The sequence below is a fragment of the Pipistrellus hanaki genome (genome assembly GCF_964339955.1).
Source record: "Pipistrellus hanaki genome assembly, chromosome: 8".
Taxonomy (NCBI): Eukaryota; Metazoa; Chordata; class Mammalia; order Chiroptera; family Vespertilionidae; genus Pipistrellus; species Pipistrellus hanaki.
In genome coordinates this window covers 4,172,712-4,197,640 of record NC_140510.1, presented here as the reverse complement: position 1 = coordinate 4,197,640, position 24,929 = coordinate 4,172,712, and the positions used below count along the sequence as shown (strand labels likewise).

Here is a 24,929-nt window from a genome sequence, read left to right as displayed (position 1 = left end):
AGAGGAGAAAAAGAAGGGGGCAGATATAATATCTTAAGAAATAATAGCGAAAACCCCCATATTTGATGAAAAACAATGTGTATAACCCCAAAACTCAACAAATTCCAAGTAGGGGGAAAAAAATCAACCTAGAAATGTCATAATCAAACTGTTGAAAGACAAAGAATCTTAAGAGCAGCAACAGAGAAGAAACTCAGCACATATAAGAGATACTCAACTGATTTCTCACTGGTAACCTAGGAGACCAGAAGGCAAGAGAATGACATTTGAAGTGTTAAAGAAAAAGACTGTGAAACAAGAATTCTATATACTGCAAAACCACCCTGCAAAACTGAAGCCAATATTAAGACATTCCAAGATAAACAAGCACAGAGAATTCATTACAACCAGACTTCCCTTACAAGAAATATAAAGTCCTTCAGGTTGTAATGAAGGACACTAGGCAGCTAATCCAATCCACAGGCAAAAAGAACACCAGTAAGGATAATTATATAAATAAAGATAAAAGGCAAAATCAGCATACCTTTATTTCTAACTCTTCATTTCTCCGGACTGTGGTAAGTACAAAACTGATCTACCCCAAATATTTCCAAGCACTAATTCCTAGAATCTTTGCATATAATCACTTTACATGACAAAAGGGACTTTTAAGATATAATAAATTAAGAAACTTTAAATGGGAAGATTATCCTGGATTATGGGTTGGACTCCACTTAGTCACAGTGGTCCCTATGTAATGACAGAACAAGCAGGGAAGAAGTGTCAGGGATGCTGCACCAGAAAGGCGTGTTAGCTTTGCACATGGAAGGGGGGGAGCAATTCCACGGAGTGTATGGATGCAGGAAGCTTCTAAAAAGTGGAAAGGGCAAGAAAAGGGATTCTCCTCTAGAACCTTCAGAAGGAACACAGCAATGCTGACATTTTGATTTTAGCCCAGAGAAACTAATTTCAGATTTCTTACTTCCAACACTGTAAGATAATAAACTGAAGTTGTTTTAAGCCACCAAATTTGCGGGATTCTGCTATAGCAGTATGTAGGAACTATTTAAGACCACCCCAGTTTCCTACCATCAACAAATCAACAAGTACAGGAGGCAACAGATTGATGTTTCCCTCTCACATTGATACCCCCCTCCCTCTCTCCCAATCAATCAATAAATAAATAAATAAATATATCCTTGAGTGAGGATTTAAAATAAAAAAGAATATAGTATAAAAATTATTTTGAGCCCTAGCTGGTTTGGCTCAGTTGATAGTGTCGACCAACAGAATGAAGGGCCGGGTTCGATTTCAGTCAAGGGCACATGCCTGGGCTGTGGGCTCAATCCAGTATATAGGAGGGGGGAAAGTTGGAAGATTCACACTTCCTAATTTCAAAACTTACTACAAAGCTATAGCAGTCAAAACAGTGTGGGTACTGACAGAAAGATAGAGACCAGTGGAACAGGCTTGAGAGTCCAAAACTAAACCCCAACATCTATGGTCAAATGATTTTTCATAAGGATGCCAAGACAATGGAGAAATAAGTCTTCAGTGGTGCTGGACAAGTAGATATTCACATACCAAAACATTCAGTTGGACCTGGACCTCACACAATATGTGAAAATTAATTCGAAATGGATCAAAGACCTAAATAGAAATGCTAAATTCAAAAAACTCTTATAAGGGAACAGAGGTGTAACTCTTCATGACCTTGGATTAGGCAATAATTTCTTTTTGTTTACAGCAGTTTTTATTCATAATTGCAAAAATTTGGAAGCAACCAAGATGACCTTCAATGTGAGAATGGACGAACAAATTATGGCACACCCAGACATTGACTATTTAGTGTCAAAAAGGAGTGGGCCATCAGGCTGTGAGAAGACATGGAGAAACCTTACATGCTCCCTGCTGTGACAGAAGTGACTGTGAAATGGCTACGATATGATTCCACTCTATGACATTTTGGAAAAGGCAAAGCTATGAATATAGGCAATAATTTCTTAAAAGTAACATCAAAAGCACAGCCAACTTTTCTGCCACCTGAGCCAGCCCTTATAAAGGAGTTCCTGGAATTGTATTTCAACCAATAGGACTGAGGCTTTCCTCATCCAATTAGAGCTGCTCATCAATATTCCCACCTCATCAGCATCCCCACTGACCAATTAGAGCAGCTCCATTCTGACTAATTAGGACAGTGCTATTTGGACCAATAAACTATGGGGATTTGGTGAGGATCTAGTGCTGTGACCTGCAAGAGGGACCAGGAGCAGGGACTTCTGTCTATTTAAGTCAGCTCCCCCGGCTCTAGGAGTGCACTTTCCTTTTTCCAGACTACTAAAGATTGCTTCCCAGGCTGGAGACAGAACAGAAGCGCCAAAGACATCTCTCCAGAGCACAGAGAAGCAGACCTGAGCAGGACAGAACAGACTAGAGCTGTCTACCCACAGAGGGCCTAGCCACAGAGGCTGCATCACAACCCTGCTGTTCCACAGCAATGCTGACTCCTAACTGAACTGTCACACAACTGGACTCTTCTCATGGCTGCTCTGTATCACAATCTAATTGTTCGTAATGAATAAACTCTCCTTCATCACCACACCCCAAATTAAGGATTTCTGTTAGCACTGAATTGGCCCCAATGATCATCAGTTGACACACAAATGAAAAAAATAAACCAGACTTCATCACAATTAAACAAAAAGAGTAAAAAGACAACCTACAGAATGAGAAAAGTATTTGCAAATCATACATCTGACAAGGGTCTAGTATACAGAATACACAAAGAACTATTACTACTCAACAAGATAACAATGTCAATTACAAAATGGGCAAAGCTTTCAGTAGACATTGCTCCAAAGAAGATATACAAATGGCCAGTGCAGCTGAGTTTTTAAAAGGACAGCATCTGGGGAGCAAAGAAAATGACAATGATATAAAAAGGGGGACATGATAGGTGGGGAGGAGGGGTTGACAATTGCTAGAAACGGGTGGGCAAGGTTTTGGAAAGTATCCATTCTTTGGTTTGGCAGCATTGCTTTATTTGAGCAAAGACTCCGCACAGGGCCGCCGTTAGGGACTGCAGGGAGAATCCAGGCTAAGGGCAGGCAAGCCTTCTGTGCTGCAGGGAGTTCCCAGTTCTCTGTAACCTGTCCAAGCAAGGCCGGCAGCTAGCGAAGTCGGGAAGTGCAAGGCATGGTGGAGTTAGAAGCCCAGTCCTGCGCTGCCTCTGCAGATGGTTTCTACTGTCCGCCCTCCCTCGTTCCAGAGCTTACACTCCGGTCTTCCCTACCTGTCCAGGTCAGCTCAATCTGTTGTTCCCATCCTTCAGGGTCAGAAATCTGACAACAAGGTTCCACAGCTTTGGCCTTCTTTTCTGTGATCACAGCTCTGTCAGGTCAGAAATGCTCTTGGTCCTGTAATAAAAATATAAAATAAAAATGGCCAATTAGCACTTGATAAGGTGCTTAATTCCATCAGTCATTAGGGGAATGCAAATTAAAACACAATAATATACCACTTCACCACCACTAGGATGGCTATAATCAAAATGACAGTGAGAAATGCTGGTGAAGATGTGGAGAAACTGGTAGCATCTGAATCAATATTTCCACTGTTAGGCAAATACCAAAGAGAACTGAAACTATATAAACACACATGAAAATGTGTGCACTAACATTGGATGTGGCATTGTTTATAAGAGCTAAAAAGTAAAAATTCGCCTTAGCCAGTTTGGCTCAATAGATTGAGCTTCAGTCCATAGTTTGAAGGGTAACGGGTTCGATTCCAGTCAAGGACACATACTTCGGTTACAGGCTTGATCCCTGGCCTCGGTTGTGGTGCAAAGGGGAGGTAACCAATCAATGTATTGCTCTCACATCAGTTGCTCTCTCTTTTCCCCTCCCTTCCACTCTCCTTAAAAATCAATGAAAAATATCCTCTGGTGAGGATTAACAACAACAACAAAAGTAACAACTTCAACATTACAACTGCTTAAATTTCTTTTTAGTTGTAAAATTATTTTGAAACTAGAGGCCCAGTGTACGGATTTGTGCACTGATGGGGTCCCTCGGCCTGGTCTGTGGGAATCAGGTCAAAACCAGTTCTCTGACATCCTCCAAGTGATCCCAGATTGTGAGAGGCCAGGCCGAGGGACCCCACTGGTACACGATCTGGGCCAGTGAGGGACCTAGAGAGGGCTCCAGGGCGTGTCTGGCCCACATCGCCTAGACCCCAGCAGCAAGCTAACCTACGGGTAGAGCGTCTGCCCCCTGGTGGTCAGTGCATATCACAGCAACTGGTCAAATGGTTAAACAAGCCGCCAGACACTTAGCATATTAGGCTTTTATTATATAGGATGTCAAATAATATTAAAGAACCCTAGCTGGTTTGGCATAGTGGACAGAGCATAGGCCTGCAGACTGAAGGATCCCAGCTTTGATTCTGGTCAAGGGCACATGCCTGGATTGTGGGCTCAATTCCCAGTAGGGAGCGTGCAGGAGGCAGCTGATCATTGATTCTCTCTCATCATTGATGCTTCTCTCTCTCACCCTTCCTCTCTGAAATCAATAATATATTTTTTTAAATTGGCAAAACATGAAAAAGTTACAACACTAAGTGTTTAACAAATTAATAGGGGGAAAAACTAAGCAAAGGTAAATCATATCTGTACCTAAAAGGTCTTATCCACACACTATTTTAACTTTTTTGTCAACTGTCTGTGGATAAAACTAGTAATGGCTACACATGTATATCATACTTTAAAACTCACTACCATTACCTATACTTTTTTTTTTAAAATAAATTTTTATTGTTCATATTATTACAAATGTTCCTTTCCCCCCCCTTCTCACCCCACCCTCTGTCCTTTCCCCACCCCCCACTGTCCTCATCCATAGGTGCACAATTTATGTTCAGTCTCTTCCCACATCTCCCTCTCCCCTTTTCCCCAAGAATCATCAGTTCACTCCCCTTCCATACCTCTGATTCTATTATATTCAACAGTTAATATTGTTCCTCAGATTTTTTTTCTTAATTTCCTTGGTTTTTAGATTCACTTGTTGATAGTTACGTATTTGTTGTTCATAATTTTTATCTTTATTTACTTTCTCTTCTGAAAGAACCCCCTTCAGCAATTCATATAATTCTGGTTTGGTGGTGATGAACTCCTTTAGCTTTTTTTTATTAGTGAAGCTCTTTATCTGACCTTCGAATCTGAGTGATAGCTTTGCTGGATAGATTATCTTTGGCTGTAGGTTCTTACTATTCATCACCTTGAATATTTCTTGCCATTCCCATCTGGCATGCATGGTTTCTGTTGAGAAATCAGCTGACAATCGTATAGGTGTTCCTTTACAGGTAACTACCTGCTTAGCTCTTGCGGCTTTTAATATTCTCTCTTTGTCTTTTGCTCTTGGAATCTTAATTATGATTTGTCTTGGTGTGGTCCTCTTTGGATTCCTTTTATTTGGAGTTCTGTGTGCTTCCTGGACTTGTAAGTCCAATTCTTTCACCAGGTGGGGGAAGTTTTCTGTCACTATTTCTTTCAGTATGTTTTCGATATCTTGCTCTCTCTCATCTTCTGGGACCCCCATAATTCTGATGTTGGATCGTTTGAAGTTGTCCCAGAGGTTTCTTACATCATCTTCAATTTTCTGGATTCTCTTGCCTTCTAGCTTCTGCAGAGGAGTGTCTTCTGGCTCTTTATGTTCCAAATCTTTGACTTGATTCTTCCGATCTTCTATTCTGTTTTTAGGACTCTGTATAATATTTTTTATTTCAGACAATGTATTCTTTATTTCTTGTTGATCCCTTATCATTTCTTGTTGATCCCTTTTCATATCCTCATAGGTCTCATTTATTTTATCAGTCTTTTCTAGGAGACTCTTGAAAAACCTTATAAATGTGGTTTTGAACTCTATATCCAGTCGCTTTTTGTCCTCCATTTCTTTCGTTTGTGATCTATTTGGTTTAGGCATTTTCGCAGGCAGCTTTCCTGATGGGGCGGGGTTTCAGGGTGGAGCCTACAGCCTTGGCTTCCGTCAGCCCCGCCCTATGCGACTCCTGAGACTCAGGGTCCTTCAGTACTTGTTGCAAGTGCCTCTGAGAGAAAGGTGCCCTCAATTTTCGCCTGCTGCCAAACTGTCTATGCTCTCCCCCAATGAGCCCGATATTGGGGTTCAGTTCAGTTGGAAGTGGAGTTGGAGGTGGCGTTCAGAGCAGTCTGGAGCCCCTGTCTCCTTCCCGTCAGGGCAATCCCTGGGCACAGCCGGCCGGCCCCTCTCTGCGCGCACTGTGCGCGCCTCCGGGACCTCCTCTCGCCGTTCCCTGGAGTTCCGCCTTACAGCCCAGCTCCCTATGGGTGAGCCTGGGTCCCCGGGGTCTGGCCTAGAATTGGGGTTCAGAGCAGTTGGAGCTGGGCCCAGCACAATCAGAGCTTTTCTCTGCTTCCCGCTTGGGAACACCAGCCAGGCACTCGGCCTCCCTCCTCTCCGGCTCCGTCCTCTCCACGCGCCGCGTGTCTCCGTACCTTAGGCTTTTCCAGCTCCTCCACGCTTCCTTCTGGTTTTCTCCTTGCTTCTTGTTGTAGGATTTCCAGTCAGTCAACTTTCCTGTAGTTCTAGGTAATGTCCATTTTATATTTTAGTTGTATTTTATTGAAATTGTTGTGTGCGGCTGTGGCTAGTTGCCTACCCGAGCAGCCATCTTGGATTCTCTCCCATTACCTATTCAATTACTGTCAGCATTCCACTCATCTGAGAGCACAGAATCAACATCATACTTTATTAATACCTGGCACTTTGTTATAATATTTCCTTTATCCCTATGGGTGTAAGATTAGATAGCTTAAGATTTTTCTTGTTTCTTGAGGTAGGCTTCTATTGCTATGAATTTCTTTCCCAGGACTACTTTAGCTGTATCTCATAGATTTTGGGTCATTGTGTTCTCATTTTCATTTGTATCGAAGTATCCTTTGATTTCTTCCTTGATCACACTGTCAACTCATTCATTGTTTACTAGCCTATTATTTTCCCTCCATGTATTTGTGCATTTTCCCATTGTTTTTTGTTATAGTGGTGATAGCTGTAATTGATTTCTAATTTTATACCATTGTGGTCAGAGAATATGTTAGATATGATTTCAATCTTCTGAAATTTATTGAGACTTGTCTTGTAGCCTATTGTAGTCAATCCTGGAAAATGTTCCATGTGCCCTTGAAAAAAAAATGTCTTTTGCTGCTTTGGGGTAAAAGGTTCTAAACACTTCAATTAAATCCATCTGCTCTAATGTGTAATTTAAAGCCACTATTTCCTTGCTAATTTTCTATCTGAAAAAAAAGCTACCCATTGATGTCAATGCAGTGTTAAAGTAAGGAAAGTAGAAGAAGGTAATGGGAGGTTAAATGGTGACGAAAGGAAACTTGGTTGGAAAATTCAAGGAATAATTAGGGGTGCTGCCTTCAACACTTCCCGAAGTCAGAATTCCTATAAACAGAGCAGGCGGCCTTCTACACACTTCCCTTTTCTCAGAATGTCCTCCTTAAAAACTTTCCAACCAAGTCTGGCGTTCTTCCCAAAATCAGCCTAGTGCCTGTGCAACTTTGCAATGGGGAGGGCTCTCAGGGAGTCATCAGGGTAAAGCTGGTAGAGTCCACCAAGATAATGCAGGTTCAGATTTGGTCTCTTTGTGGGAGAGCTCAACACAGGGAATATGGCAGTATTCTGAACTCTTTATCTGGTAGATCCATCTACCCCTTGCCCTGAAGCCAGACAATTCAGTTTCTCCCTATATGTCTCTGGCACTCCTGCCCCACCTGAGCTTGACAAAATCCTTCCAGAGTTTTTAAAGAAAGACTGTAACATGGGGCAAGGCTGGCTGACGCCAAAAGGGATTCAGGCTGCGTTGGGTAGGGCTGGCTATGAGGGAGTCACCAGAGTGGAGCTAGTAGAGGTCACTTGGCTAATGCAGATCCAGATTTGGCTGTGTGTGAGGGAGGCTCAACACAAAAAAGATGGTACCTGTCAGCAATGCAGGAAGAAGGCCAATGTTGGCCATCTCTCCAGCCCTTGCTCTGAAGCCACACAGAGCAATTTCTCCCTGTACATCTCTGGTGACCCCAAATCTCTGTCATCTACTGGAATCCAAAGTGACTGCCTGCAAGTGAGAGTTTATATGCTGGTTCTTTAAAAGGACACCTGGGCCTGGCTGGTATGGCTCAGTGGTTGAGCACTGACCTATGAACCAGGAGGTCAAGGTTCGATTCCTGGTCAGGGCATATGCCCAGGTTGCAGGCTCAGTCCCCAGTGTGGGGAGGCAGACGATCAGTAAGTCTCATCATTGATATTTCTATGACCATTCACAGTTTCTCCCTCTTTCCCTTCCTCTTTGAAATCAATTTAAAAAAAAAAAAAAAAAATTTTTTTTAAAGGACACCTGGGTTTCCAGCAGTTTTTAGTCTTACTGGGACAAACAGAATCCCCACTAGTTTTCATAGCTAGATGTCATGTGGGCTCCTCTTCCCAGCACTGGTGTTCTGAGCTGGAAGGCACAGCATGGGGCTAAGACACTCTCACTCCTTAGGTCAGTGGTCAGCAAACTCATTAGTCAACAGAGCCAAATATTAACAGTAAAGTGATTGAAATTTCTTTTGAGAGCCAATTTCTTTAAACTTAAACTTCTTCTAATGCCACTTCTTCAAAATAGATTCACCCAGGCCATGGTATTTTGTGAAAGAGCCAAACTCAAGGGGCCAAAGAGCTGCATGTGGCAGTTTGCCGACCACAGACCTGGAGTTCTCAGCACAGGGGAAGCTGAGCAACTGGAACCTAAAGGACACTTACAACACAAGACCACTCCACCAATTCCAGGAGCTATAGCAGCTCTACCTAATCCACAGAACAACCAAAGGAAAGCAGCCAAAATGCAGGCACAAAGGAACATGTCACAAATGAAAGAACAGAAAAAATCTCCAGAAAAATAACTAAATGAAATGGAAGCAAGCAAACTACCAGATACAGACTTCAAAACAATGGTTACAAGGATGTTCAAGGAACTTAATGAGATACTCAAGGAACTTAGTGACAACTTCAAGGAACTTAGAACATCCTATCTAATAAAATAGTAATATGCAAATTAACGATCACTCTGTTACACCCACAGGCCACACCCAAATATGCAAATAAACCCAATAAAGATGGCTACCAGCCATAGAGAGCAGGAGGGAGGCTTGCGTTTCCCGGCAATGGAGTAACCCAAGCTTTCCGCCTGCCCTTGCCAGCCTAGGCCTCCACTCAAGGCTATAAAGCTTTAATGACAGAAAATACATAAACCCAACAGCTGAAAAGAGCTGATGTTCAGTTTAGGCTAAGGTTTCCCCCGGCGATGGAAGAAGCCAAGCTTTCCACATACCCTGGCCGGCCCAGGCCTCCCAACAGAAATGGCTGCTGCACGGAGCAAGCAGAAGGCTTGGTTCTATTCCAGGCTATAAAGTTTCAATTGTAGAGCATAAATACATCCCAGATACCAGGGCCTCTGCTTGGGTCACCGGGGGGGGCATAGCCAACCTGCAAACCACCATATGCTCCTCGCCTAGGCCGCCCAATGCCCCAAGGGAACCCCCACCCTAATCTGGAAGATCCTTCAGGGCAAACTAGCCGGCCCCCACCCATGCACCCGGCCTACCAATTAAAAGAGTAATATGTAGCCGGGACCGGTTTGGCTCAATGGATAGAGCGTCGGCTTGGGGACTGAAGGATCCCGGGTTTGATTCCGGTCAAGGGCATGTACCTTGGTTGCGGGCATATCCCCAGTAGGGGGTGTGCAAGAGGCAGCTGATCAATGACTCTCTCTCATTGATGTTTCTAACTCTCTATCTCTCTCCCTTCCTCTCTGTAAAAAATCAATAAAATATATTAAAAGAGTAATATGTAGATTGACCATCACTCCAACACACAAGGTGGCTGCCCCCATGTGGTCAAAGATCCTGCCCCATATGGACACAGATGGACATCACAAGGTGGCCAGCAGGGGAGGGCTGTTGGGAGGGACCAGGTCTGCAAGGGAGGGCAGTTGTGGGTAATCAGGCCAGCAGGGGAGAGCAGATAGGAGAGACCAGGCCTGCAAGGGAGGGCAGTTGGGGGCAATCAAACCTATAGGGGAAGGCAGTTAGGGGTGACCAAGCCAGTAGAGGAGGGAAGTTGAGGGCAACCAGGCCTGCAGGGAAGGGCAGTTGGGAGGGACCCAGGCCTGCAGGGAAGGGCAGTTGGGAGGGACTCAGGCCTGCAGGGGAGGGCAGTTAGGGGCAAACAGGCTGGCAGGGGAGCAGTTAGACATCAATCAGGCTGGCACGGGAGTGGTTAGGGGGTGATCAGACTGGCAAGCAGAAGCAGTTAGGGGCAATTGGGAAGGCAGACAGGCGAGCAGTTGGGAGCCAACAGTCCTGGATTGTGAGAGGGATGTCTGATTGCCGTCGAGGAGTCCCAGATTGGAGAGGGGGCAGGATGGGCTGAGGGACACCTACCCCCCCGTGCACAAATTTTGTGCACCAGGCCTCTAGTCAATGACATAAAAAAAAAAAGACAGAAATGAAGCATACATTAATTTATTTTATTATTTTTAAAAATATATTTTATTGATTTTTTACAGAGAGGAAGGGAGAGAGACAGAGCTAGAAACGTCTGAGAGAGAAACATCGACCAGCTGCCTGCTGCACACCCCCTACCAGGGATGTGCCCGCAACCAATGTACATGCCCTTGAATGGAATCGAACCTGGGACCCTTCAGTCCGTAGACCGACGCTCTACCACTGAGCCAAACCGGTTTTGGCGAAGCATACATTAATTTAAATGAAGAACAATTTATAGGAAATCAACAGTAGAGTAGAGAACACAGAGAATCAAATCAGTCATTTCAAATATGAGGGAACAAAAAACACCCTATCAGAACAGCAAAAATAAAAAATCATTTAAAAAAATATGAATATAGCCCTAGCTATTTGGCGCAGTGGATAGAGCATTGGCCTGCAGACTGAAGGGTCCTGAGTTTGATTCTGGTCAAGATCACATGCCTGAGTTGCAGGCTTGATCCCCAGTGTGGAACGTGCAGAAGGCAGACAACCAATGATTCTCTTTCATCACTGATGTTCCTATCTCTCTCTACCTCTCCCTTCCTCTCTGAAATCAATTTAAAAATATTAAAAAAATAAACATAGTGTAAGGAGCTGCTGGGAGGCTTCAAATGTACCAACATTTGCATCATAGAAAAAGAGTGAGAACAATAAACTGAAAACCTATTTGAAAAAATAATGACAGTAAACTTTTCTACCTGGTGAAACAAATAGACTTACAAGTCCAGGAAGCACAGAGACCCAAACAAGAGAACCTAAAGAGGCCCACACCAAGACATATCACACTTAAATTGCCAAAGGTTAAAGACAAAGAGAGAATCTTAAAAGAAACAAGAGAAAAGCAGTTAGCTGAATACAGGGAGTGCCCATACGACTGTCAGCCGATTTTTCAACAGAAACTTTGCAGGCCAGAAGGGAGTGGTAAGAAATATTCAGAGTGATGAATAGCAAGAACCCACAACCAAGATTACTCTACCCAACAAAGCTATCATTTAGAATTGAGAATCAGATAAAGAGCTTCACAGATCAGAAAAAATCTAAAGGAGTTCATCACCACCAAATCTGTATGACATGAAGTGTCAAAAGTTCTTTTGTAAGAAGATAAAAATATGAACAATAAAATGGCAATAAATACATGTCTATCAACTGAATCTAAAAATCAAAATAAACAAACAAGGAATCTAATGAACAAAACAAACTGATTAATAAAATAGAACCAGAGGCATGGAAACATGGACCAGACTGATGGGTCTCAGAGGGAAGAGTGGGAGGAAGAATGGGGAGAGATTATGCGAAGATCTTACATGCACACTATAGGTCCAATGCATGAAGCTTGTCAAGGGGCTGGGTCCTCGCAGTCCCGTCCACCTCGGCCGGCCTGTGCAGCCCCCGCTTCATCCGGAAGGTCGTCCGGATGATTGTTCTGCTGTTCGGTCTACTTAGCATGTTAGCTCTTTATTATACAGGAAGGATAGGCATTACCTATGGGGCAGGGCAGGAACCAGGTGGGGAGGGACAATGGGAGAACACGGGGGACATCTGTAATACTCTCAACAATAAAGAAAAGGAAAAGAACCACTTAAAGTAAACTAGGGATGGCCCAGGGCTGAGAAGACAGGAGGATAGGAGGTGGGTGGAGGGAGAGATGGGAGAATTTGGGGCTAATAGCAAAGAGTTTGAGGCATGTTTTTGATATAATGAAAATGTTCTAAAATTGACTGCAATGATGGTTGCGTAACTCTAGAAATATTACTAAAAACTACCGGAATTATACTAGTACACTGCAACTGGTAAAGTATCCTAATAATAAAAGGCCAAGAGGTATCATGACCGAAATGACCAAACGAACGGTCACCAAGAGGGGACCCCAACCTGGATCGGGGACATGGCCAGCCTTTAAACCATGGGCAGCTTCTAGTCCAGGCTGGCCAGCGCCCTAGAGGGGACCCTCACTGATTGGAGGTGTGGCCAGCCTTCAAGCCATGAGTGGCCCCTAGCCCAGGCTGGCCCAGCGCCCCAGAGGGGGACCCCGGCCATGACTGGGGGCATGGCTGTCCTTCAAATCACCGGCAGCCCCTCGCAGGGGAGGTCTCCTAGCCAAAGACGCCTGAGTCTGTTCTGGACCTGGGGCCGCACTCTCCCCACAAGCGACTTGGAAGCCACCAGTGTCTAACTGCCAGTTTCCAGGAGGTTGAAGAGCATCCACCATCCACCAAAAAGTAGGACCATGGAACCATTCAGTGTCAGTGCAGGCGCAGGTCCCTGGCTGGGGGGTGGAGGCCAGACCAAAACAAAGCAGCAGAAACACCCTGCCCACCCGGGCGGTGCAGCTGCAGTCCACGCGGCCTGGGCAGTGCAGAAAGCGCTACCTTCTCCCGGGTCCTGTGCTGGCACCGCCTGGCTCACCCTCCAGCCCCCGGGTCCTGACAGCGCAGTGTGCAGGGCATCCTGCAGGAGCTGTGCTGTTCTGGGTGCTTTTGTCCAAAGACACCCTTTGGGATGAATTCAGAGCCACATCTCACTTCCCAAGAGACTGGAATAACCATGTAAAAGGAATTCCACAAAAGCTTTCCACATCTCTGCTTATTCTTCGGAATCCATAAAATTACCTTAAAAAAGCATTCGGCCACCTCAGAGAGAATGCACTTTCTGCTGGAGCACGCAGGGTTCTTTTGCCCGGCAGTTAAAGGAAGCGGAGAGCTGGCAGTGGAAATGGCCCTGGTGCCCTATGAGGAGACCGGGGAATGGGGCTGCAGAAATTCCACAAGCCTCTTGCCACCTAATCCTTCACAAACCACTCCATCCAGATCCACCAGGACTGGAGGCAACTGGGAGTCGCAACCGTGATTGGGACACAATAAGCAAATCCTGGGGGGCCTCTGAAAACACCTGCAATGGATTAGAAGACTGGTCTTTATTTAAAAAGAAATACAAGAACAGCTTTGTTGAGATCTAATTCATATACTGTACATCTCCCCTGAAGTGTTCAATGAACTGGCTTTTTAAACTAAATTCAGAGTGGTACAACCATCACCATGCTCAAATTTTAAATATCTTCACTACCCCATCCCCTCCAAAGAAAACTTCTACCCAATAGAATCACTTTTCTGATCATCTTCCCAAAACTAGACTGCATTTTAAGGGTGGGTAAAGGGAAGTTGAGGAAAGTTAAAATACTGCACAAAGGATATTATAAAATGACAAAACCCAAAGTGAAGATCATTTGTTTTCTTTTTAAAAATTTTTTAATTGATTTCAAAGAGAAAGGGAGAGGGAGATAGAAACAACAATGATAACAATCCTGATTAGCTGCCTCCCGCAGGCCCCCTACTGGGGATTGAGCCCAGCAACCCAGGCATGTGTCCCTGGCCAGAATCAAACCTGGGGCCCTTCAGTCCACAGGCCGATGCTCTCTCCATTAAGCCAAACCAGCCTTTTCTTTAAGTTCTGCATGGTCCCCAAATCTATGCTAATAAAAGGGTAATATGCTAATTAGAGTGGATGTCTTCTGGACATCCTTCCAGACAAAGCTGCAGCGGCTGTGCAGGCCAAGGCTCAGGCAGCCGTGGGCAGCTGCAAAGGGCAGTGGCAGCAGCAGTGGGGTAATGGAGATGATGCCTTGCCCTGACCCACCAGGTCACCTCCCACAGAGGGAGGCCAGATTGGGGGCCAAGGCAGAGGTGGTTAGGGGTGATCAGGCCAGCTGGGGAGCAAGTTAGGGTCTATCAGGCCGACGGGGGGAGGGGGGAGGGCCAAGTTAGGGTTGATCAGGCCGGTAAGGGGGCAAGGTAGGGGCGATCAAGCCAGCAGGCAGAGGGATTAGGATCGATCAGGCAGGCAGGCAGAAGGTTTAGGGCAGTGGTGGGCAAACGCATTAGTCAAGAAATTTCTTTTGAGAGCCCAGTTTTTTAAACTTAAACTTTTTCTAACGCCACTTCTTCAAAATAGACTCGCCCAGGCCATGGTATTTTGTGGAAGAGCCACTCTCAAGGGTTCAAAGAGCCACACTGGCTCGTGAGCCGCAGTTTGCCGACCACGGGATTAGGGCAATCAGGCAGGCAGGTAAGTGGTTAGGAGCCAGTGGTCCCGGATTGCACAGGGATCAGGCCTAAACCAGCAGTCGGACAACCCCCAAGGGGTCCCAGATAAGAGCGGGAGCAGGCCAGTCTGAAGAACCTCCCCATGCACAAATTTCATGCACCGGACCTCTAGTCTATATATAAAAGCCTAAATGACCATTGCGACCATTATGACCAGATGACCAGACAACTGGATGACAGCTATAACATGCACTGACCACTGGGAGCAAATGTTCAACACAGGAGCTGCCCCCTGGTGTTCAGTGCACTCCCACAGCCAACCTCCTGCGGTCCCTGCCCTGGTGGCCCGATCAAGACTGGGTGAGACAGCACCAATAGGCCCCAATTGCTGGCCCAGGCTGAGGGACCCCACCTGTGCACGAATTTGTGCACCAGGCCTCTAGTCCATACTAATAAAAGGGTAATATGCTAATTAGACCAGAGAGACTGAACATCTTCCAGACTTCATTCTGGATGTCTTTCTTGACAAAGCTGGGGGCGTAGCTGGCCTGCAAACTGTCCTTGGTCCCTCACCCAATTGGGGGCATGGCTAGCCTGTAAATCTCCTGCAGCCCCGTACTGAGGCCAGCCCCACCCCCAATGGTGATCCCCACCCTGATTGGGGGTGGGGCTGGCCTGCAATCCCCATGGCCCATCACCCTGGCCAGCCCTGCCCCCAAACAGGGACACCCCCCACACACATCCTGATCCAGGGTTCCCTTCAGGGCAGGCCAGCCAGCCCCCACCCATGCACCAGGACTCTATGTTATATAATAAAAGGATAATATGCTAATATGCAAATTGACACTAACAGCAGAACTACCAGAACGACTGCTGGACCAGTCACTATGAGGCACACTGACCACCTTCCCGGGCTGGCAAGCTCCAATCACCTGATGGCAAACGGGGAACTGAGGGAAGGGGGGTAGCAGGGAGGGATGGGGCTGGCTGAGGGCAGCTGGGAAAGATGGCCCTGATCGCAGGCCAGGCCTACAGACCTCACCTGCGCACGGATTTCGTGCACTGGGCCTCTAGTATGATATACAAATTATAGGTCAATAACAAGGTGCTAGAGTTATGGGGAAAGACAAATATTTTCTATAAATTGTAACAGACCTGGAAACACCAGTCCTTACTTCATAACATACAAAAATTAACTCACATCACAGATCTGAATATAAAAACTAAAATAATAAAACTACTGAAAAAAAAACTTGATGACTTTGAGTTTGGCAAAGATTTCATTTTCTTAGTGCAGGGGTCCTCAAACTTTTTAAAGTGGGGGCCAGATCACGGTCCCTCAGAGAGCTGGAGGGCCGGACTATATGAACTACTAATTCCTACTGTAACACCTCGGCTGCGCTCACTGCCCAAAAAACCTGGCGGGCCGGATCAGACTCCTCTGCGGGCCGCATGTGGCCCTCGGGCCGTAGTTTGAAGACCCCTGTCTTAGTGTCTTTTGAAGAGCAACAGTATACATTTTAGAAAGAAAAATGCATTCTACTTCATCAAAATTAGTAACTCAGCACAGCCAAGTGGCTCAGTGGTTAAGCATTGACCTATGAATCAGGAAGTCAGGGTTTGATTCCCAGTCAGGGCACATGCCTGGGCCTGTAGGAAGCAGCTGATTAATGATTCTCTTTTATCACTGATGTTTCTATCTCTCTCTCTCCCTCTCCCTTACTCTCTGAAATCAATTTAAAAAAATTAGTAACTTATGCTCTTCAGAACACACTATGAAGAAAATAAAAATGCAAGCTATAGAGTAGGAGAAAATATATACAAAACATATATTTCACGCTGAAACAGGTTTGGCTCAGTGAATAGAGCGTCGGCCTGTGGACTGAAAGGTCCCGGGTTCGATTCCGGTCAAGGGCATGTACCTTGGTTGCGGGCACATCCCCAGTGGGGGGTGTGCAAGAGGCAGCTGATCAATGATTCTCTCTCATCGATGTTTCTAACTCTCTATCCCTCTCTCTATCAATAAAATATATTTAAAATAAATAAATAAAACATATATTTCACAAGGAATTTGTATCTAAAATTTGTAAAATATTCTTATAATCCAATTTAAAAATACAAACAATGTAATAAAGAAAGGGTGGAAGATTTGATATACATTTCACACACACACACACACACAAAAGATACACAGATGGCAAATAAACGTATGAAAGATGCTTGTCATCATTAGTCATTTTGGAAATGCAAATCAATACCACAATGCAATTCCAAGATTGGCTATCCAAAGTGTTGGTTAGAATGCTATGCAACTAAAATGCTCATACACTGCTGCTGACAATGTGAAATGGCACAATCACTTTGGAAAACAGTCCGGCAGTTTTGTAAAAACAAAAACAAAAAACTAAACATACAATCCAGCTATCATATTCCTTGGTTATTTATTCAAGTAGTATGTTATCATGATTTGAAAAGTTACGTTCATACAAAAACCTGCACACAGATGTGTAGTAGCTTTATTCGTAACTAGAGGTCTGGTGCACGACATTGGTGCAGGGGGACCCCTCTCGCAGTCCGGGACCCCTTGGCGGATGTCCGCCTGCAAGGAGTAGGCCTAAGCCGGTAGGTGGACATCCCCTGAGGGGTCCTTAGTGCTGCCTTGAAGGTGAGAGAGGCTCCCACCACCACCGCTGCACTCTGCCAGAAGCCAGGCTCGCTGCTCCTTAGCGCTGCCTGCGAGGTGGGAGAGGCTCCTGCCACTGCTGCTGCACTCTGCCCACCATGAGCCAGCTTCTGGCTGAGCAGCGCTCCCTGTGCGGGAGTGCACCGACCACCAGGGGGCAGCTCCACGTTGAGCGTCTGCCCCCGGGGAACAGTGTGGGTCATAGCAACCAATTGTTTAGTCATTCAGTTTATTTGCATATTAGGGTTTTATTATATAAGCTTGCCAAAACTTGGAATCAAGCAAGATGTCCTTCAATAGGGAAATGAGTAAAGAAACTGAGGGACATCCAGACAATGAAATATTCAGTGGGGGTAAATATTGAGCTAGCAAGACACAAAAAGACATGGAGAAATCTTAAATGCATATTTCTAAGAGAAAGAATCCAATCTAAAAAAGCTATATACTGTATGATTCCAAGTATATGACATTTTTTTAAAAGGCAAAACTATGGGGGCAGTAAAAAGGTCACTGGCTGCCAGGGGTTCAGAGCAGGGAGGGAGGAACAGGTGGGCCACAGGGGATCTTTAGGGCAATGAAACTGTTCTGTCTGAGACTTCATTAATGGTACATTTGTCAAGACCCATAAGGTGTTCAACGCAAAGAATGAACTCTAATGTAAACTGCAGATTTTACTTTAGTTAATAATGTGTCGACATAGGCTCATCAATTGTAATAAATGTATCACATTAATTCAAGATGCTAATAATAAAAGAAGCTTTGATGTGGTATGGATATATGGGAAATCTGTACTTTACACTCCATTTTTCTATAAAACTAAAACTGTTTTTGTTTTTTTAAAAAGTAAAATTACCTGCTTTTCACTGTGGGAAAGAAGCAGCAAAAAAGAAAAACACACAATGAGATCCCAAAAGAATGTTATCTGAAGTATTGGAGGGGATATTACGCAACTAAAATATTCACACTGCTGGTAAGAATGTCAATGGGCCCAGCCTGGTGGCTCAGTGGTTGAGTGTCACCTATGAACCAGAAGGACACATGCCTGGGTTGCAGGCTCAATCCCCATTTGGGGGCGTGCAGGAAGCAGCTGACCAATGATTCTCTCTCATCACTGATGTTTCTATCTCTCTCTCCCTCTCCCTTCCTCTCTGAAATCAATAAAAAAAAATATATATTTAAGCGGAGCTTGAAGATGGCGACCGAACAGATGGACTTGTTCTGACCCCGGTCCCAAAACAGATAGAAGCAACATCTGAGTCGCTCAGGGAATGTTGATTAGCAGCTAAGGGGCAGCGGATCACTCTAGGAAGGTAAGGAAGTGTCCGCTGGACAATTTTTCCTGACCAAGCGGCCAGCACTCCCGACTTCTCCCGGAGCTCCGGGCTCGGCGCAAAGGCGGCGCCACCCTACCAGGAAGGGAGCAGCTTCTCTGAGGCCTGGAAAACCCACAGCCGAGGAGTCCATCGAGCACCTGTGGCACCCCGATCGGAGCAAGCGCGTGGATTCAAGGAAGCTCTTCAACCACCCACAGAAAGGTCAGAGTTTGCGTGGCTAGGCTGAGAGTTCAGGCTGCAATAGCCCCATTGCTCCCGCGAGGCCCAGCTCCCAGAGCGGCCCTGAGCGCCGCGGCCCCGGAGCACCGCGAGGCCCCGCCCCCAGTGCGGCCCTGAGCTCCACGGCCCCACCTATTGATATATTGTAGCACCAGAGCGCTGCGAGGCCCTGCCCCCAGTGCGGCCCTGAGCGCCCCGGCCCCGGAGCGCCGCGAGGCCCCGCCCCCAGTGCGGCCCTGAGAGCCACGGCCCCACCTATTGATATATTGTAGCACCAAAGCGCCGCGAGGCCCCGCCCCCAGTGCGGCCACGGCCCCGCCTATATTGTAGCCCAGGAGAGCTGCGAGGGCCCGCCCCCAGAGAGAAAGAAGGCCAGAGCAACCAAAGTCTGGGAGGTCAAACCAGTAACACTGACACCTAAGGGCTGAACTACAAACTGCCTTTTTTTTCTTTTTTTTTTTTTTTTTTTTTTTCTTTTTTCTTTTTCTTTTAATTAATCAAAAATAAATGGACACAAATAACTAAGATATAGCCTACCTAAAATTAAGGACTACCTTACAAAACTGAGGTGCAGTGGAAAGCTGGGAACTGCAAGACTCTCTGATCCAAGAACCAGGCATACCAAATACAATAACAGAGGAAGTGATTGAACTCTACTGGACAATTTTATGCTAATTATACTATTCTTTATTTTATTTTCATTTTTTACATTTTTTATTTAATTTTCATTTTTTACATCTTTTACTTCAGAAACTATTTTTTTCCTTTTTTCCTTACTTGATTTTACCTTTTCAATTATTACATTTTTCAATCTCTATCTTCACTATTACTACTGCTATTTTGCAATTTTTTTTTCTTTTTCTTTTCCTCCCCAGTACCATTTTACTTCGTCTTTATTTTACATTGGGAGTAACCTTCATTCTATTTTAATCTCTACTATAGCATCATTCAACCCTATCTCAATTCGACCTTTACCCCATCACTCTCTTACTAAACTTTAACCTTTTAGTCTCCAGTTTATCCTATCCCTTTCCGGCTTTAGTTTTTCCTCTATTCTTTCTGTATACCCCCTGCTAAAGCTCTCACTATACTCATAGACCTAAGTTCCAACCCCTGATACAAGTGTATAAATATCACTCTCTGCACTATATTAACTAGTTAAAAAAAAAAAAAAACACAAAAAAAAACGGTTCTACTTTCTATCCTTTTCTCATTGTTTGAGTGAAGGTTGATTATTGTGAATATTTGTGCTTTTCAGTGAAATTGTTATGCTTATTCCAGTGTTGTTATTGTTGCTTTGTATTTTTTTTTAAATCCTCTGTTTTTGTTTGTTTCTTTGACTTCTGTATATCATAACCTTACTTAATAATAGTGGATATTGTATTGTAGTTTGTATTAATCTCCAAGTATTGTTACCGGCATTGGCTGGGCTCAGTGGTTGATCTATGGCAATTTTCTCCACATATATATAGTTTGTTTCCCATTTTTTTAGTTTGCTTCTTCTCTCTCTCTCTCTCTCTCTCTCTTTCTCTCTCTCTCTCTTACTCTCTCTTCTTTTTCTCCCTGTTTTCTAACTTCATTTTGTCATTACTTTATTTCTTCTTTGACTTTTTTTTTTTTTAATTTTTCTTTATTTTATTTTTACCTTCCTTCCTTCCTTCTCTCCTATACCCTAATTTGCCTATCGCTAGGGGTTACCTTTATTAGAGGTTATTAATATTGTAAATACATTCCTGTTAAGTGCCTCTCGTGTTGTACCTGGTAGTGTTGTATTTTGCACCTATAAATTAACGCAAGAGAAAGAACACCACATAACCAGACATCCTGAAAAGAGATACCATGGGAAGACAAAGAAACACCCCACAAATGAAAGAAAAGCAGGCATCACCAGAAAAGGAAGTAAACGAGCCAGAGGCAAGCAGCCTACCAGAGCAAGAGTTCAGAATAATGATTATTGGTTGGCTAAAAAGAATGGAAGAGAAATTTGACAATAACCAAGAAGAAATGAGGAAGAACCATCAGGAATTGAGGAAGAACCAAGAAGAAATGAAAAATGACATCGCTACCATGAAGAACTCAATAGAAAGCATCAAGAGTAGACTAGATGAAGCGGAAGACCGCATCAGTGAGCTAGAAGACAAGATGGAAAAAAATACCCAATTAGAGCAGCTTCTAGAAAAAAAGATTAAAAAGCAGGAGGAGAGCCTACGGGAGCTTTGGGACATTACAAAACAAAATAATATTCGAATAATAGGGGTTCCAGAAGGAAAGGAAACTGAGGTAGACGTGGAAAAAGTATTTCAAGAAATAATGACAGAAAACTTTCCTGAGATAGAGAAGAAAAAACCCACACAAATCCAAGATGCTCGCAGAGTCCCAAGCAAAATGAATCCCAGAAGACAGACGCCAAGGCACATTATAATTAAAGTGGCAAACAACAACGACAAAGTAAGAATCTTAAAAGCAGCCAGAGAGAGACAGAAAGTTACTTACAAAGGAACCCCCATCAGACTAGCAACTGATTTCTCAACAGAAACATATCAGGCCAGAAGGGAATGGGATGAAATATACAAAGTCATGCAAAGGAAGGGTTTGAATCCAAGAATACTGTACCCAGCAAGACTATCAATCAAAATTGAAGGGGAAATCAGGAGCTTCACAGACAAAAAAAGACTGAAGGAATTTATCTCCACCAAACCAGCAATGCAAGAAATGCTAAAGGGTCTACTGTAAAAATAAAGAAATAGGAATTGAAGAAGGAACATGGGTATAGAATAAAAATGCCATCAAATGAGTACCTATCAATAATAACCTTAAATGTAAATGGATTAAATGCTCCAATCAAAAGACATAGGGTGTCAGATTGGATAAGAAAACAAGACCCTTACATCTGTTGCCTACAAGAAACCCACCTCAGAAAAAAAGATGCACACAGACTGAGGGTGAAGGGATGGAAAAAAGTTTTCCAGGCAAATGGAAAGGAAAGAAAAGCTGGGGTAGCAATACTTATATCTGACAAATTAGATCTCAGAGTGAAGGACATAACAAGAGATAATGAAGGCCACTTCATAATACTAAAGGGTACAATCCAACAAGAAGAAATAACCCTGGTAAATATATATGCACCCAATACAGGAGCACCCAAATACATAAAAAAAACTGCTGGAGGACATTAAGGGAGAGATTAATAGCAATACAATCATAGTAGGAGATTTTAATACCCCACTGTCACCCTTCGACTAATCATCTAAACAAAAAATCAGCAAAGAAATATCAATCCTAAACGACTCACTAGACCAGATGGAATTAATTGACATCTTTAGAACATTCCACCCCAAAGCCACAGAATATACATTCTTCTCAAGTGCACATGGGACATTCTCAAAGATAGACCACATTTTGGGACATAGGCAAAGTCTCTTCAAATTCAAGAAGATAGAAATCATATCAAGCATCTTCTCAGACCATAGTGGCATAAAACTGGAAATTAATTACAATAAAAATAATCCAAAGAAATCAAATACATGGAGACTAAACAACATGCTATTAAACAAGGACTGGGTTACCAGAGAAATCAAGGAAGAAATTAAAAACATCCTGGCAACAAATGACAATGAAAACACAACAATCCAAAATCTATGGGACACAGCAAAAGCAGTTTTGAGAGGGAAGTTCATATCCTTACAAGCCTATTGCAAAAAACTAGAAAAAATGGTAACAGATGAACTAACTCTACAACTCAAAGAGTTAGAAAAAGAGCAACAAGAAAAGCCCAGTGTAAGCAGAAGGAAGGAAATAACAAAAATCAGAGCACAGATAAATGACATAGAGACCAAAGAAACAATACATAAGATCAACAAAACCAAGAGCTGGTTCTTCGAAAGGATAAACAAGATTGATGGACCTCTAGCCAGGCTAACCAAGAAACAAAGAGAGAGGACCCAAATAAACAAAATCAGAAATGAAAGAGGTGAAATAACAACAGACCCCACCGAAATACAACAGATTGTTACAAAATACTACGAACAACTCTATTCCAACAAACTAAACAACCTGGAGGAAATGGACATATTCCTAGAAAAATACAAACTGCCAAAACTCAATCAGGAAGAATCTAAAAATCTCAATAGACCAGTGACGTGGGAAGAAATTGAAACCGTCATCAAAAAGCTTCCAGCAAACAAAAGCCCAGGGCCAGATGGCTTCACAGGAGAGTTTTACCAAACATTCAAGGAAGAACTAAAACCTATCCTCCTCAGACTATTCCAAAAAATCCAAGAGGAAGGAACACTTCCGAACTCCTTCTATGAAGCCAACATCACCCTAATACCAAAACCAGATAAAGACAACTCAATGAAAAAGAATTACAGGCCAATATCCCTCATGAACATAGATGCCAAAATCCTCAACAAAATTCTAGCAAATCGACTCCAGAAGAACATCACAAAGATCATACACCATGACCAAGTAGGATTTATTCCAGGAATGCAAGGATGGTACAATATCCGCAAATCAATAAACGTGATACATCACATAAACAAATTGAAAGATAAAAATCATATAGTCATATCAATTGACGCAGAAAAAGCATTTGACAAAATCCAACACCCTTTCCTGTTAAAAACTCTTAAAAAGGTGGGAGTACAAGGATCATACCTCAACATAATAAAAGCTATATATGATAAACCCACAGCCAACATTATACTCAATGGGCAAAAACTAAAACCATTCCCTCTAAGAACAGGAACAAGACAGGGATGCCCACTCTCGCCACTCCTGTTTGACATAGTTCTGGAAGTACTAGCCATTGCAATTAGACAAGAGGAGGAAATAAAAGGCATCCAAATTGGAAAAGAAGAAGTAAAGTTATCCTTATTTGCAGATGACATGATATTGTACATAAAAAACCCAAAAGACTCCATTAAAAAACTAATTGACTTAATAAATGAATTTGGCAACGTAGCAGGATATAAAATTAATGCCAAGAAATCCATGGCATTTCTATACACCAACAGTGAAACTACAGAAACAGAGGCTAAAAAAGCAATTCCATTCACCATCGCACCAAAAAAATTAAGATACCTAGGAATAAATTTAACTAAAGAAATAAAGGACCTATTTGCGGAAAACTACACGACACTGAAAAAAGAGATAGAGGAAGATGTAAGGAGATGGAAGAACATACCATGTTCATGGATTGGTAGAATCAACATCATCAAAATGTCCATACTTCCTAAAGCAATCTATAGGTTCAATGCACTCCCCATTAAAATACCAACGACATATTTCACTGACCTAGAAAGAACTCTCCAAAAGTTCATTTGGAACAATAAAAGACCCCGAATAGCCACAGCAATCCTGAGAAAGAAGAGTAAAGTAGGAGGGATCTCAATACCAGACTTCAAACTATACTACAAAGCCACTGTTCTCAAAACAGCCTGGTACTGGCACAAGAACAGACAAATAGATCAATGGAATAGAATTGAGAACCCAGATATCAACCCAAATCACTATGCTCAATTAATATTTGACAAAGGAGGCACGAATATACAATGGAGTCAAGACAGTCTCTTCAATAAATGGTGTTGGGAAAATTGGACAGACACATGCAAAAGAATGAAACTAGATCACCAACTTACACCATTCACAAGGATAAACTCAAAATGGATACAGGACTTAAACATCAGACGGGAAACCATAAAAATACTAGAAGCATCCACAGGTAGCAAAATCTCAGACGTATGCCAAAATAACTTCTTCACTGATACTGCCCCTAGGGCAATGGAAGCTAAAGAGAAAATAAACAAATGGGACTACTTCAAAATAAAAAGCTTTTTTACAGCAAAAGAAACCATCAATAAAACAACAAGAAAGCCCACGGTGTGGGAGATCATATTTGCAAATATTACCATTGATAAAGGTTTAATCTCCAACATTTACAGACAGCTTATACAACTAAATAAAAGGAAGATGAATGATCCAATTAAAAAATGGGCAATGGACCTAAACAGAATATTTTCAAAAGAAGACAGAAGGAAGGCCAAAAGGCA

General features: G+C 43.3%; 1 protein-coding gene and 1 long non-coding RNA gene across 2 annotated transcripts in view; one reads left to right on the top strand and one right to left on the bottom strand.

Moving 5' to 3' along the window:
• Positions 1 to 24,929, top strand: part of LOC311626542 — a 150,760-nt gene that overhangs the window by 111,028 nt on the left and 14,803 nt on the right. The window lies entirely within an intron of this gene.
• MAP3K2 (mitogen-activated protein kinase kinase kinase 2) overlaps positions 1 to 24,929 on the bottom strand; it is an 89,975-nt gene that overhangs the window by 59,711 nt on the left and 5,335 nt on the right. Inside the window, exon 2 of the mRNA XM_084892010.1 lies at positions 3,272 to 3,395. The gene's annotated coding sequence lies outside the window, so the exon portion shown is untranslated. The remainder of the gene's footprint in view (positions 1 to 3,271; positions 3,396 to 24,929) is intronic.